The 11,907-nt window shown below is 40.9% G+C and overlaps 1 long non-coding RNA gene across 1 annotated transcript; it reads right to left on the bottom strand.

The window, feature by feature from the left end:
* Nucleotides 1-9,088: 9,088 nt before the first annotated feature.
* LOC112150889 lies at nucleotides 9,089-11,320 on the bottom strand. The gene is made up of 3 exons (XR_002920029.1): nucleotides 10,427-11,320; nucleotides 9,849-9,852; nucleotides 9,089-9,726 (listed from the first exon to the last, which is right to left on the bottom strand). It is a non-coding gene; the product is annotated as an uncharacterized LOC112150889 (long non-coding RNA).
* Between the last annotated feature and the right edge of the window lie 587 nt (nucleotides 11,321-11,907).

Here is an 11,907-nt window from a genome sequence, read left to right on the forward strand (position 1 = left end):
GAGTCATAAAATATGATGGATTAAAATAATAGAAAGGTGATTAAATGAAACAATTACAGCATTCTGTTGACTTTTGTTTTTCTGTGAGCTTGGTCTTGAAAACTTGTAATGATGGGAGTTCAATTAGTCTCCAACCTTTTTGTAAAATGTTCCAGGCCAAGGGGGCTGCGTTAACAAATGCTTTCTTCCCAAACTCTGTGCGGGCAAATGGGACAGACAGCAACAACTGGTCATTTGATCGTAGGGAGTGGGAGGGAAGGTTTCTGTATTTAAGTAATTCACAAATGTAGGAAATGTAGTTTATTTAGTTTAGTTTAGCAACAGCTAATGTTTCTATTTGATGACAGTTACCGGAGTGACGAACATTGAGACAGTTATTTAGTGATATTAGGATATATGAATAAAACTGAATTCAATGAAGCCACTACTTCTCAAAGTATTTCTACCAACGTCCTCAGTTAAGGTCAACACTCATCACTTGTACTGAAAACAGAACCTGCAGAAAACTGCTCTCCACTCCGGAGGCGCCGACCGGCCCCTGAGCGTCTCCAAGAACGGAGTTTTTGCCTCCAAAACAGTTCAGGCTGCAGCTCACTTGGACCGTCAGCTGATTGTTTCCGGATGGTTTATTCTGCTTTAGTTCACTTCTACGAAAGAAACCAAACCGGATTAAAGAGAAACATTTTTCAGTCAAACTGAGTCCACACAAGTATGAACAAGTGAAACCAGAGTTCCTACATGTGTCTTTGAGTTATTTTAAGACTTTTTAAGACTTTGCATATGAAAAAATGAAGATACATTTCTCTGCCTAATTCTAAACCTTAAAGACGAAGATAAAACCAAACCTTTGAATCTCAGAACATGTAACTTAACGAATTACAGTTCAAGTTTCAGTGATTAAATTACAACTGCTGGACATCAGAAAACCTTCAGTACTTCATTACTCACATTTTTCTGCAGTGAAGAGAACAGAAATATGGACGAGGATAAATTCATGGTGACATTCAGAAACTACAGATATTAAAACTTTAAATGTGTTGAAACAAACCAAAAACATTCCAGTTCAGTGATCTGAAGTATTAAAGAATCGAACAGAAAAAGGTTGAAGTTGCACTATTTTTAAGAACAAAGATTTCAAAATGAAAGACTTTTCAAAATGATTTTTAAGGCCTTATTTCCAAATTTTCAAATTCAAGGTTTTTAATTCTTTTCAAGAACCCAGAAAACTGTGAAACGTTTGAGGGATCTGTTATTCACTCAGAGCTGCTCAACATCTACTGGACCTTCAGAGAGCAGAAAGCAGAATCCTGAAGGAAGAGTTCTGACTGACAGCAGACTGAAGTCCACTCAGAACCTCCTGCTGATGTTAGGAGAACATCCTCAGAATGAAGTCCTGCAGACGTCCAGAAGGTTTGTCAAAACACTGACAGTTCTTTGTGTTTTATTCTATTTTATATTTGATTCTTCACATCTGAGATTTGGATTACTGAGCTAAAAATGTTCAAACATTAATAATGTAAATATTAAGAATCAATTTAATATAACTTAACGAGACAAACAAATGTTATTATTGTTGGGAAAACTTTAAAGAAGAACACAAAGAAACCCCAAAATTAAAAAAAATAAAATAAAACAACAAGCAAATAAAGACATTTGAATATCTGACACATTAGTAAAAAAAATCTATAAATAAGTAAAAATAGAAACAACATAAAAGAATGGAACATGAACTAATGTAAGTTCGACTGAGCTGGTCTGAGTTTCTAGTTTCTGATTTTGTCTAGTAACTTTCCCCAGAGGTGAGTCAAGTTTTACCTTTAAACTTCAGTATTTCAGTATTTGCAGTATTTCAGTATTTCAGTATTTCAGTATTTACTCTTTAGCAGTTTCTCATTTATACGATCATCTTTCCAGTCCCCACAATGTCCACCAGGGGGCTCTGCACACCAGTGAAAACGCAGAGACTCCATCTCCTTCACTGCAACTTTATTCATTTGACAATTATAAAAAACTGTTGAGTTTTTCCGAGTCAGAAAATGTTCAATCAGTAATTATAACCTGGAAGTGTAAAAACTGTTTAAATCATCTCAGAATAAATGAAACAAACGTTCATCAGAAAGAATGAAGTGAATGTTGAAATTCACTTTTTATCCTCTTCAGGTTTAATTAGATATTAAAAATACGTTTTTTTTAAATAAATAGATAATTTTTATTTATTTTGTTTGATAATAAATAATATTCTGTGCAGTAAATTATGTTTAGAGAAAAACTTTTTCATTTCCACGTAAATGCTTTTGTTGTTTTGACCATTACTTTACATTTGAACTATTAAACGGAAAAAGGAGAAAACATTTCTGCTGCAGGTTGACCCAGTGGTGCAGTGGTTAGCACGCTGTCCTCACAGTAAGAACTGCTGGTTCGAGTCCTCCTTGTTGATGTTCTCCTCTGAGTTCGGTGAATTACTTCCTCCAGTGGCTCTACGACACACTGGGATCCCGTTCATGTCCCTCACCTTCACCCAACAGTAGCTGGATAGGCTCCAGCAACCCGTCACCCTCTGAGGAGCTCTGAGACTTGATAAAAGGCATGTGTACTGTACAGAAGCGTGCAGAAACACACCTGGGAGTTAGGTACACACAAGCCAAACGACATCACCTGAGAATGAGAGTTCTGTGGATGGAAACTCCTGCAGCTCTCAGATGGATGTAGAGCTGAAACATTCCAGTCTGATATGAAATGAAGTTCAGACCTCACGACTAGGATTAGATCAGTGACATTACACGCAGGTAAAAGTAGATTGAAGGAGTTATTTGACACATATTTGCAGCAGATCAACTAAGAATGATTTTACTATTGAGAACTGATGCAAGAAACAGTTTTAAATGAGGATGTTTCAGTCCAACCAGAGAAGATGAAAGGACGTCTAATGTTACAATCCAGATGTAAAACAGAGGACAGCAGCGATCACAGCTGGTTCACCTGCTGAGGAGCCTCATGTCCAGCAGGTTTTAGTTTAGCTTAACCAACAAATGAAGCATTTTGGATCTTTGGTTTGCTGTCCTCACAGTGATCCGTCCGCCCAGAACCAGCAGCCAACATGGAGACATGAAACATGAAGGACAATCAGGAGTTTTCCTTTGTGATACATGAACAGATGCAGACATTATGAGGTCTAGAAGTGGTTTATAGACAACACTTTTATGTTTTTCAACCATAAAGTTCACTTATTAAACTCAACCATGAAGCTGCAGAGCTTGAAGGATCATTGGAGCATTGTGGGTATTGTAGTCAGGAGCCTGGAGTACTGATGCAGACATTAACATAATGAACTGAAAGATTTGTTTTACATTTTGAGTCACAACTGATCAATTGTTGAAAAAGTTTAACCTGTAATTCTTTCTCCATCTTCTTCCTCTCATCCAGACCGGGTCGGGGGGGCAGCAGTCTAAGCAAAGACCCCAGACTTCCCTCTCCCGGTCACTTCCTTCAGGGGACTCTGAGGCGTTTCCAGGCCAGTTGAGAGACATAGTCTCTCTAGGGTGTCCTGGGTCTATCCCGGGACCTCCTCCCAGTGGGACATTCCCAGAACACCTCTCCAGGGGGTGAGATGCCCGATCCACCTCAACTCTTGATATGGACGAGCAGCGGTTCTTCTCCAAGCTCTCTCTGTCAGGACTTGTGGATTTGATCCTTTTCTGCCTAAAAAATGCCGATATTTACCTGTTGGCTGCAGGTGTTGGAATGACAAAAAAGGGAATTCCTTCATTCCTACAGTTCTCTCAAGAACGTTCCATCAACCCCTCCAATCAATCGTCTCCCTCTGGCCCTTTGGGCATTCTGGGTAACGTAGTCTTTATTTTCAGACTGTTTTGCCTCTTTTCCATGTGCATTGTGGGTACGTCAGGATTCACTCTTCTGTGTTTTATACCTCTGAAACATTGATCCTCTCCTCCTGCTGTTCGTTTGAGCTTCCTTTGAAGTTCCCTTTTGGTTTAGATATAAAATAATAAAAAATAAAATAATATTTGATCTTATTTTCCGTTGTTGTCATTCCTGATTGTCTTTAATTTCCCTTTTATCTTCCTTCCTTTGTCGTGTCAGCAGCTTTCGGTTCTGAGTGTTTATTACCTGAATCTGTTGTTGACGACAAACAACACAAACCTGTTCTGACCCAGATTCTGGCGGCTCCGCCTCCAGCCGCCTCACAGCTCTTTGTTGTTGTTGTTTTAGCCTCTTTCTTTATGCAGAAACTTTTCCCCACAGAGTAACATATTATAATCCAAATACTGACCTCACTTCACAGCTGTAAATAATAATAAACAGGATTATTCCTAAAAGACTAAAGTCTCCATCAATCGACTCGTTCATCATTTTTCACATAGATTCAATAATAAACTGTTTTATTCACTTATTGATCCTTGGATCTGCTGTGACATCTGACTTCTTTCTCTCTCCTTTTCTCTTTTGGCTGATTGCTAACGGGTGTACACAGGTGTATGCTGCCCCCTGCTGGAGAAGAGAGTTATTGCATCTGTCTGTTTCTGTGGAGGGACAGCAGGAGTTCAGGTGAGGGGTCATGAACGGGGGCGGAGTTAACACCTGAGAGGCCTTCTGCTGATAAAGCTGCTGCTCTTGATGCAGCCATCTGTGACATCATCTTCTCCACCCTCAGACGGTCCACCTGAGGTCATCAACCCACCAGGTGGAACAATCGCTGATGGTGCATCTAACGAAATGAGGGCAGGAGTCCTCCAGCACCTTTACCTTTAAAAGCTTGAGTTCCAACTGCATTATGGGTGGATTTGTGCTGTCAGCCATCGTGGAGAAAATGTTCAAGCACATGTTTTCTATGGGCGTGCTGCGGGCGACCGGTCTTAGTGAACTCTTACACAACACGGGAGGAGGAAGTAGCTGAGATCAGGTCATGTGATACGTGCACACTTTTTAAAAAAATCAGGTATCACGTGCACACCTCGTGTGTGGAGTTATGGTCAGTAAGGAGCCAGAACTCACTAAAACTTTCAAAAATCAGATTCTGGGGGGGGGGGAGAAACTTCAGGGAAGTCCACATGAAGGAGAGATCTTCTCCCAGGACGGACGGGCGAAGTACCAGGACTGTTAAAGAAGAATTAGCTTATCTAACTCTACAACTACACATTTGAATAGTGTGGCAGATCCAGATGGATCTGGGACAGCTGGGGGGGGGGAGCCAGAGGCGAGGTCCACGGCCAAGGACAGGAGCACAGACGACCACCTGGAATCTCTCGAGGAACAACACATGAATCACACTGCACCAAACATAGAAGACTACATGAAGAATAAATGATAACTAATAGATGACAGACTCCAGTGCAGCATATGTTTAAAGGAAATAGATTTAAAATAACAAATTGGATTATTTTCTCACTTTTATGAGACTTTTAAAGATACTTTCTGGTAAAAGAAAAGAATGTCACTCCTCTGAATAATGTGTGAGGAAGTGTGAAGATCATAACACAGATGAGAGGCGGCACGACGTGGAGCTCAGCTGTGCAGACGGGAGTCAAATCAAGGAGAGTACCCACTGGCAGAGTTTCAGCCTCTTCATTAATCAGATTCATCATAACGAGTGTGTCCCTGCAGGGCGGGGCGGCGTGAGGACGGAGGATGGATGGACGACCCCCTGAAGGATGGATAGATGTTACAGGGAGACACAGACCTAATGCTGAGTGCTCTCCTCTCTCAGCCCGACATGGTCGGGTGTAAACAGGCTGTAAATTACCCTGGAGCTGCAGCCTCTCCCTCCTATCGTTCAAGCGCCGCAGCACCGGAGGGCTTCAGTCCTATAAAACATCGGGAATGAGCGTTCCTGACAGATCCTGGTGGCCTCGCAGCTCTCAGCAGATGTGGACGAGGCTGATAGGCTGCTGCAGAGAGGGCGGGGCAGGGGGAGCGTGGAGATGGAGGCGGAGAATCCTCTGACGCCAGCAGCAAATGACAGATTCTCTCCCTGATTTAAGTCATTCAAAGTTCTGTTGGTGGTTGTGTGGCGGCCTCACATTCGGGCTTTGGCATTTAAGGAAACAATGAAAGTGAGCAGAATGGAGCTGGCAGGATGGCTGTGCAGCTCAGCAGTGCAGCATTCATGTCTCACTTCTAACCTTTCCACTAAAAACTCATAGAACACACAAACAAATCAAAACAGAAACAATCTCTTGCAGAGTTTCAGACGTTCATTCAAACATGGAAACGTCCTGAACTCCTCAGTGATTTCTGAGAGAACTTGAGAAAATAAAAACCTAAAATGAAACCCAAAAGTTCCAAACTATGATTGAAGTGTTGGAAACAGTTTAGATCCATCAATACGATTTTTCTGATTCATAAATCATGAGATAAAAGTGTAGCTTTGTTAAATCCAAAGTTTGACCACAATCACAGTATTTTTTTTACATAAATGTCAAAATCTTATTAATATTTAACATTATCAGCGTTCTGAATGACTGAAGAAGGAGCTGGTTATCGTTCCCGGTGTTGTGCCAAAGTACGTCCCCCCGCCAGAATGTGTTTCCCTGTTGATTTGTTTCATAACTCTCATATTTTTCCCAAAAGAAGGTGGATGATGACGACAGACTTTGTTTTGGAGCTTTTTGAGTTTATTGTCATGTTTGATTTATTTTTTTTACTACATATTCTACATAAAACTAAGAGAGGAGGCTGCTGCTGATCCGACCTGCCAATCATCTGCTGTAGAAACAACAAATATTTAATAATCGTCTGTTGTTACATGCTTCCATAACAAACTCACTTCTGTAAATTGTGTTTCATACCCAAAATTAATCAAAGGTTTTAACACAAAAAGCTGTTGTTTAACATACAATATGTGTGTGTGGTGGGGGGGGGGGGGGGTGCAAATATGTGTATAAACTCCCAAAAGCCCCAAAATCATATATAGTAATCATACGTCTTCTTTTTACACTTTTTGGAATAAAATATGAGAGTGATTCTGGCAGCAGAACAAACCTTGGCACGACACCTGTATTCAGTCAGACCTGTTCCAGGTGCACGTTAGACTCTGTCAGGGTTGCCAGATAGAGTCATGATTTTCCAGCCCAGAAGTGACCTAAGAAAAACCCGCCAGATCTGATTGAAAGAAGACCCAAGAAGTTAATCAGTAACTGGATCCGGCCTTCTGGGTAATGTATTTTTATGGAGAGTGAAATATTGAAAGTTATTTAAGGTTTAAATTGATTTATTCCGGAATAAAATTCCTGCATTTTTATTATTAATAATTATGTTAAAAAGTTACAGATTTAAAATTATCATTCTGCTAGCTTTTTGGACAATTTTGGTATTTACTATGATTTTTTAGGCTATTTTGGAAATTTGGCTAATATTTACACAGTAGCTTTTTGGGTAATTTGTTTTTTTTCCGTTTTTCTTAGGCTAATTTGGCATTTAGCTGATATTTTATCTAGATATCAATATCAGCATCTTCAGCGACCAAATTCAGCTTCCAGCATTCACACCAGCATTATCACAGGTAATGCTATATCTAGTTCATAATTATGTTAAAAAGTTACAGTTTTACGGTTTTTAAAATTTAGTTTTAGAGTGTTCAATAAATGTTTATCCTGTTTGATCTAAGGCGTGTTTTGGATTTTGGCCCCTCGTGTGATCCAGTTTGACTCTCCTGATCTAAATGAACCTGCAGGAACGGATGTAGTTCATCGTTTCCTCTGCTGCCCTCTTCTGTCTGTTCTAGTTCCTCTGCTGTCGTTCTGCTTCCCTCAGGTGTTTAGAATCAGGGCGGGGCTAACAGCTCACCTGCAGCCTGTACCGGCCCCCCCCCCGTCTGCCAGCTAAAACATAATAGTTTTAATCCTAAATCTGCTTCATGAACCCACCACTTTACTCACTCCTCATTCCCAGATTCTTTCATCCACATAGGCTCCGCCTCCAGCTCCATTTCAGTAAACTGGACTCTGGATCATTTAAACGAGGTTCTCAAAAACCACAGAAGCCGTCGTGAATGTCTGAGTGGTTTATTAGAAGAAGAAAGTCGACACAAAGCAAAGTCTCCATGCTGAGTTCCGACTAGAGCTCAGGACTTGGTGGAGATGGCGAGCGACTGCAGGAGCGAGTGTTTCTGCAGTCGTCTGGGGGCATGCATGTGTTGCGTTTCTGCGTGGCGACAGACACAAACAAACACACACTTGCATGTACTGTACAGATTCACACGCAGCTCCGTCTGTTCACACAGAGGCCGTGTCCACATGCGGTACTCCACTGAAATACATGTTCACGGTTATGTACACTTAGGACACCTGGCGGTCGCCCGTCCCGGCCCCCCCGGGGCTGAAGCAGCAGGAGACTCCAGCAGACGGCTCGGTTTGGTCCCTCTGATCCGAACCGGACTCACACTTGGTGCTCGCGGCGCTGCTCCTTCAGGACAGCAGCAAAGATCTCCATGATAGTCGACCAGCAGCTTCATTGTCATCGTCAGAAGGAAACAGCACAGATTGGAAATCATACAAAAACATCTCATAGAAATCTTCAACCAAAGTTCCGTCACAGAAACAACCCATAAAAAAGAGGAGCAGAGATCAAAGTGCCGACAACTTTACAAAAACGGGTTTGTGCTTTTCCTGTCCTCTGTGGGATCAACACAAGTACGCCAACACTCGCCGCTACGGCGGCGCTCTTTGGGGCAGAATGGCAGTTATTGGTTTAAAATACACATGGCAGCTAGAAGGGAAGAGACGATGGATGGATGGATGGATGGATGGATGGATGGATGGATGGATGGATGGGAGAATGGATGGATGGGAGGAAGGATGGATGGGAGGATGGATGGATGGATGGATGGATGGATGGATGGGAGGATGGATGGATGGATGGATGATGGGAGGATGGATTGATGGATGGATGGATGGATGGATGGATGGATGGATGGATGGATGGATGGATGGATGGATGGATGGATGGATGGATGGATGGATGGATGGATGGGAGGATGGATGGATGGGAGGAAGGATGGATGGATGGATGGATGGAAGGATGGATGGATGGGAGGATGGATGGATGGATGGGAGGATGGATGGATGGATGGGAGGATGGATGGATGGATGGGAGGATGGATGGATGGATAGGAGGATGGATGGGAGGATGGATGGGAGGATGGATGGATGGGAGGATGGGAGGATGGATGGATGGGAGGATTGACCTTTAATGCTGACGGGTCTGAAAAAGTGAAAAGTTACTTCTGTAATTTGCATTGAGAACAGTAAGCTGACATCTGAACGCTGTTGGACATAATTTTACATAAATAATGAAAGGTAATCTTAAGAATTTCAACAGAAGAATGTACATTATTTATTTTATGAACGTTTTGCTGAACTGTATTTTTATTTCCTCTCTTAGATCGTTCATAAATCTAAATACAAATTTGAATTATCCATCAATATTTTATTGTTTTATTAAAAATTTTGACCTTTCATTGAGCAAATATTATTCTAACTGTTCTATTTTTGGTTATTTTCATGTATTTTAAGTTCAATCAGCACAAAAACTGATAGAAATTCATGTTTTTCACATTTAAAACCTTCAGCAGAGAGCGAACACGTTTTAATCTCTTCCCAGGATAAATGTACTTGCTCTGCAGGATATTTTCGGGAATAATAGTGAAAACAGGAATGGTTTGGTTCAGTGAAAATGTTCAGAGCAGCTATCGAACTACGTAGGTTCAGCCTTCAAAATAAGAGCGGCAAGTAAAGAAATAATCTCTGGATGAACTTATTTTATAACATTACATGGAAATAGTCACTTTCATATTTATGGCAACAGTTTCAATTAATTTGATCATTTTTTACCTTTCTTTTCCCACAGATCAGACTCAGTTATGAACAGAACATAAGAGGAGTGATGTTAGAACCTCGGCTGAGCTAACAGCAGCTCACTGACCGCAGTAGAAACATCACAACAGGAAGAAGTTTGACTTTAATGTCAGACACGCTGGAATTGTCTGACTTTTGATCTGTTTACAGGATTATGTGAAATTTAGGAAACTTTGAACTGGTGAGAAAATATCTTCTGCAGCACCACGTCTCATAGCTAAAGCTAATGCTAGCGTTAGCATTAGCACAGATTAGAAGAATAAAATCCTAATTACCTTCATAATCAAACAAGCAGCATTCAGTGAAGTTCTTGTAACCTTTGTCTAACTTTAACCGGGTTTTCAGAGAGAAATAATCTTCTTTGATTTATGAACGATCTAAGAGGAGAAAAGAAATACAACCAGGAAGAACATTTATACAATACATATTGTACACATTCCTGTTACGATAGGTTAGTTTACCTTCTATTATTTATGTAAATTGTTTTAAAAGCGTCCAGCTGTCATCTTTACCTTCTAAACCACATAAACTGGATCCTCCACTCGACCCGCGACGTGTGACGTCACGTGAGAAGGGTCCATGCTGACCCCCCCCATGAAAGTCTGGAGGACGGACGTCCTCCTCATCACACAGACGACATTAAAGTCAGACTGTGGGTGAAGACGTCTCCTGGACGCCGTGGCGCCTGACCTCCATCCCAGTTCTTAATTCAATTAGAGTCTCAAACGAGTTAAGTGGCCTCTTTGTGAGGGGGGGTCACACAGATCTCCCTCTGGGGGTTTGTGTGTCATCTTCTCGGGCGCATCAGGCCGTCATGTACTCTGCTTAATCAGGCGTGTTTAGTGCAACACCAGAGGAGATGCAGAGCAAGGACGCGGCGGCCGGCGTGGACACGCCTCCACGCCCTCAGAAACGAGGCCTCTGCAGAGACGGGGGGGGGGGCTCCTCTCATTTCATACTAATGACCTGATTGGAGTGTGAAGAGTTCACTGAGTCACACTAACGGAGTCCTCGCTCGTCTGAGTCGTCCTCACGCAGGACTTGGATTTATGTGAAGCTTTTATAGAGCTTGAAGAGGTCAAACGTGAAAAATATTTGGACATTTAACCCTATATAACCCTTTGTGTCATATTTGATACACACATTTCTGAGACCTCTATCACATTAGCATGGTGAAAACTCACTAAAAACAATTATATTTAACTTGTTCCACGTTTTCTGTCCTGTAGTTCATCGTTATTCCACTAGGGGCAGGAGAGTCAAACTCAAACGCACAAGGAGCCAAAATCTAAAACACATCTGAGGTCTGAAGACGGACCGGACAGGAGAAACATTTACTGAACACTCTAAAAATACATTTTTAAAACTTTTAAACTGTAACTTTTTAACATAATTATGAACTAGATATATAACATTATCTGGGAAAATGTTAGTGTGAATGATGGGAGCTGAATTTGGTCACTGAAGATGCTGAAATTGATAGTTAATATTAGCTAAATGCCGAATTAGACTAAAAACAAACAAACAAAAAAAAGAATTAGGTTAGCCAAAACAGCTAGCATGTAGCTAAATATTAGCTAAAATTCAAAATAACCTAAAAAATCTTAGTAAATGCCAAAATAGTCCATAAAGCTGCAGAATGACAATTTTTCAAACTTTCAAACTGTAACTTTTTAACATAATTATGAATAATAAAAATGCAGGAATATTATTCCAGAATAAATCAACTTAAACCTTAAATAACTTTCAATATTTTACTCTCCATAAAAATATATTTTGTCAAAATTATACAAGTTAGAAATGAGCTCAAGATAACATCGGGTCATTAATAACAATAGAATAAAATGATCTGGAGGGCCGGATCCGGCCCCCGGGCCGTGACTTTGTCATATGTGGTCTAGAGGAACAACAAGTGCTTTTCCATAACACTTATGGAGGGAAAAAGTTCAGCTAATTTTCTAATATTGTGAGAATAACTCAGCTTTTGTTACTATTTTTAATAACAACTTACTGTATTGAAAAACGTAAACATTTG

This window comes from Oryzias melastigma, linkage group LG4 (assembly GCF_002922805.2).
Source record: "Oryzias melastigma strain HK-1 linkage group LG4, ASM292280v2, whole genome shotgun sequence".
NCBI lineage: Eukaryota > Metazoa > Chordata > Actinopteri > Beloniformes > Adrianichthyidae > Oryzias > Oryzias melastigma.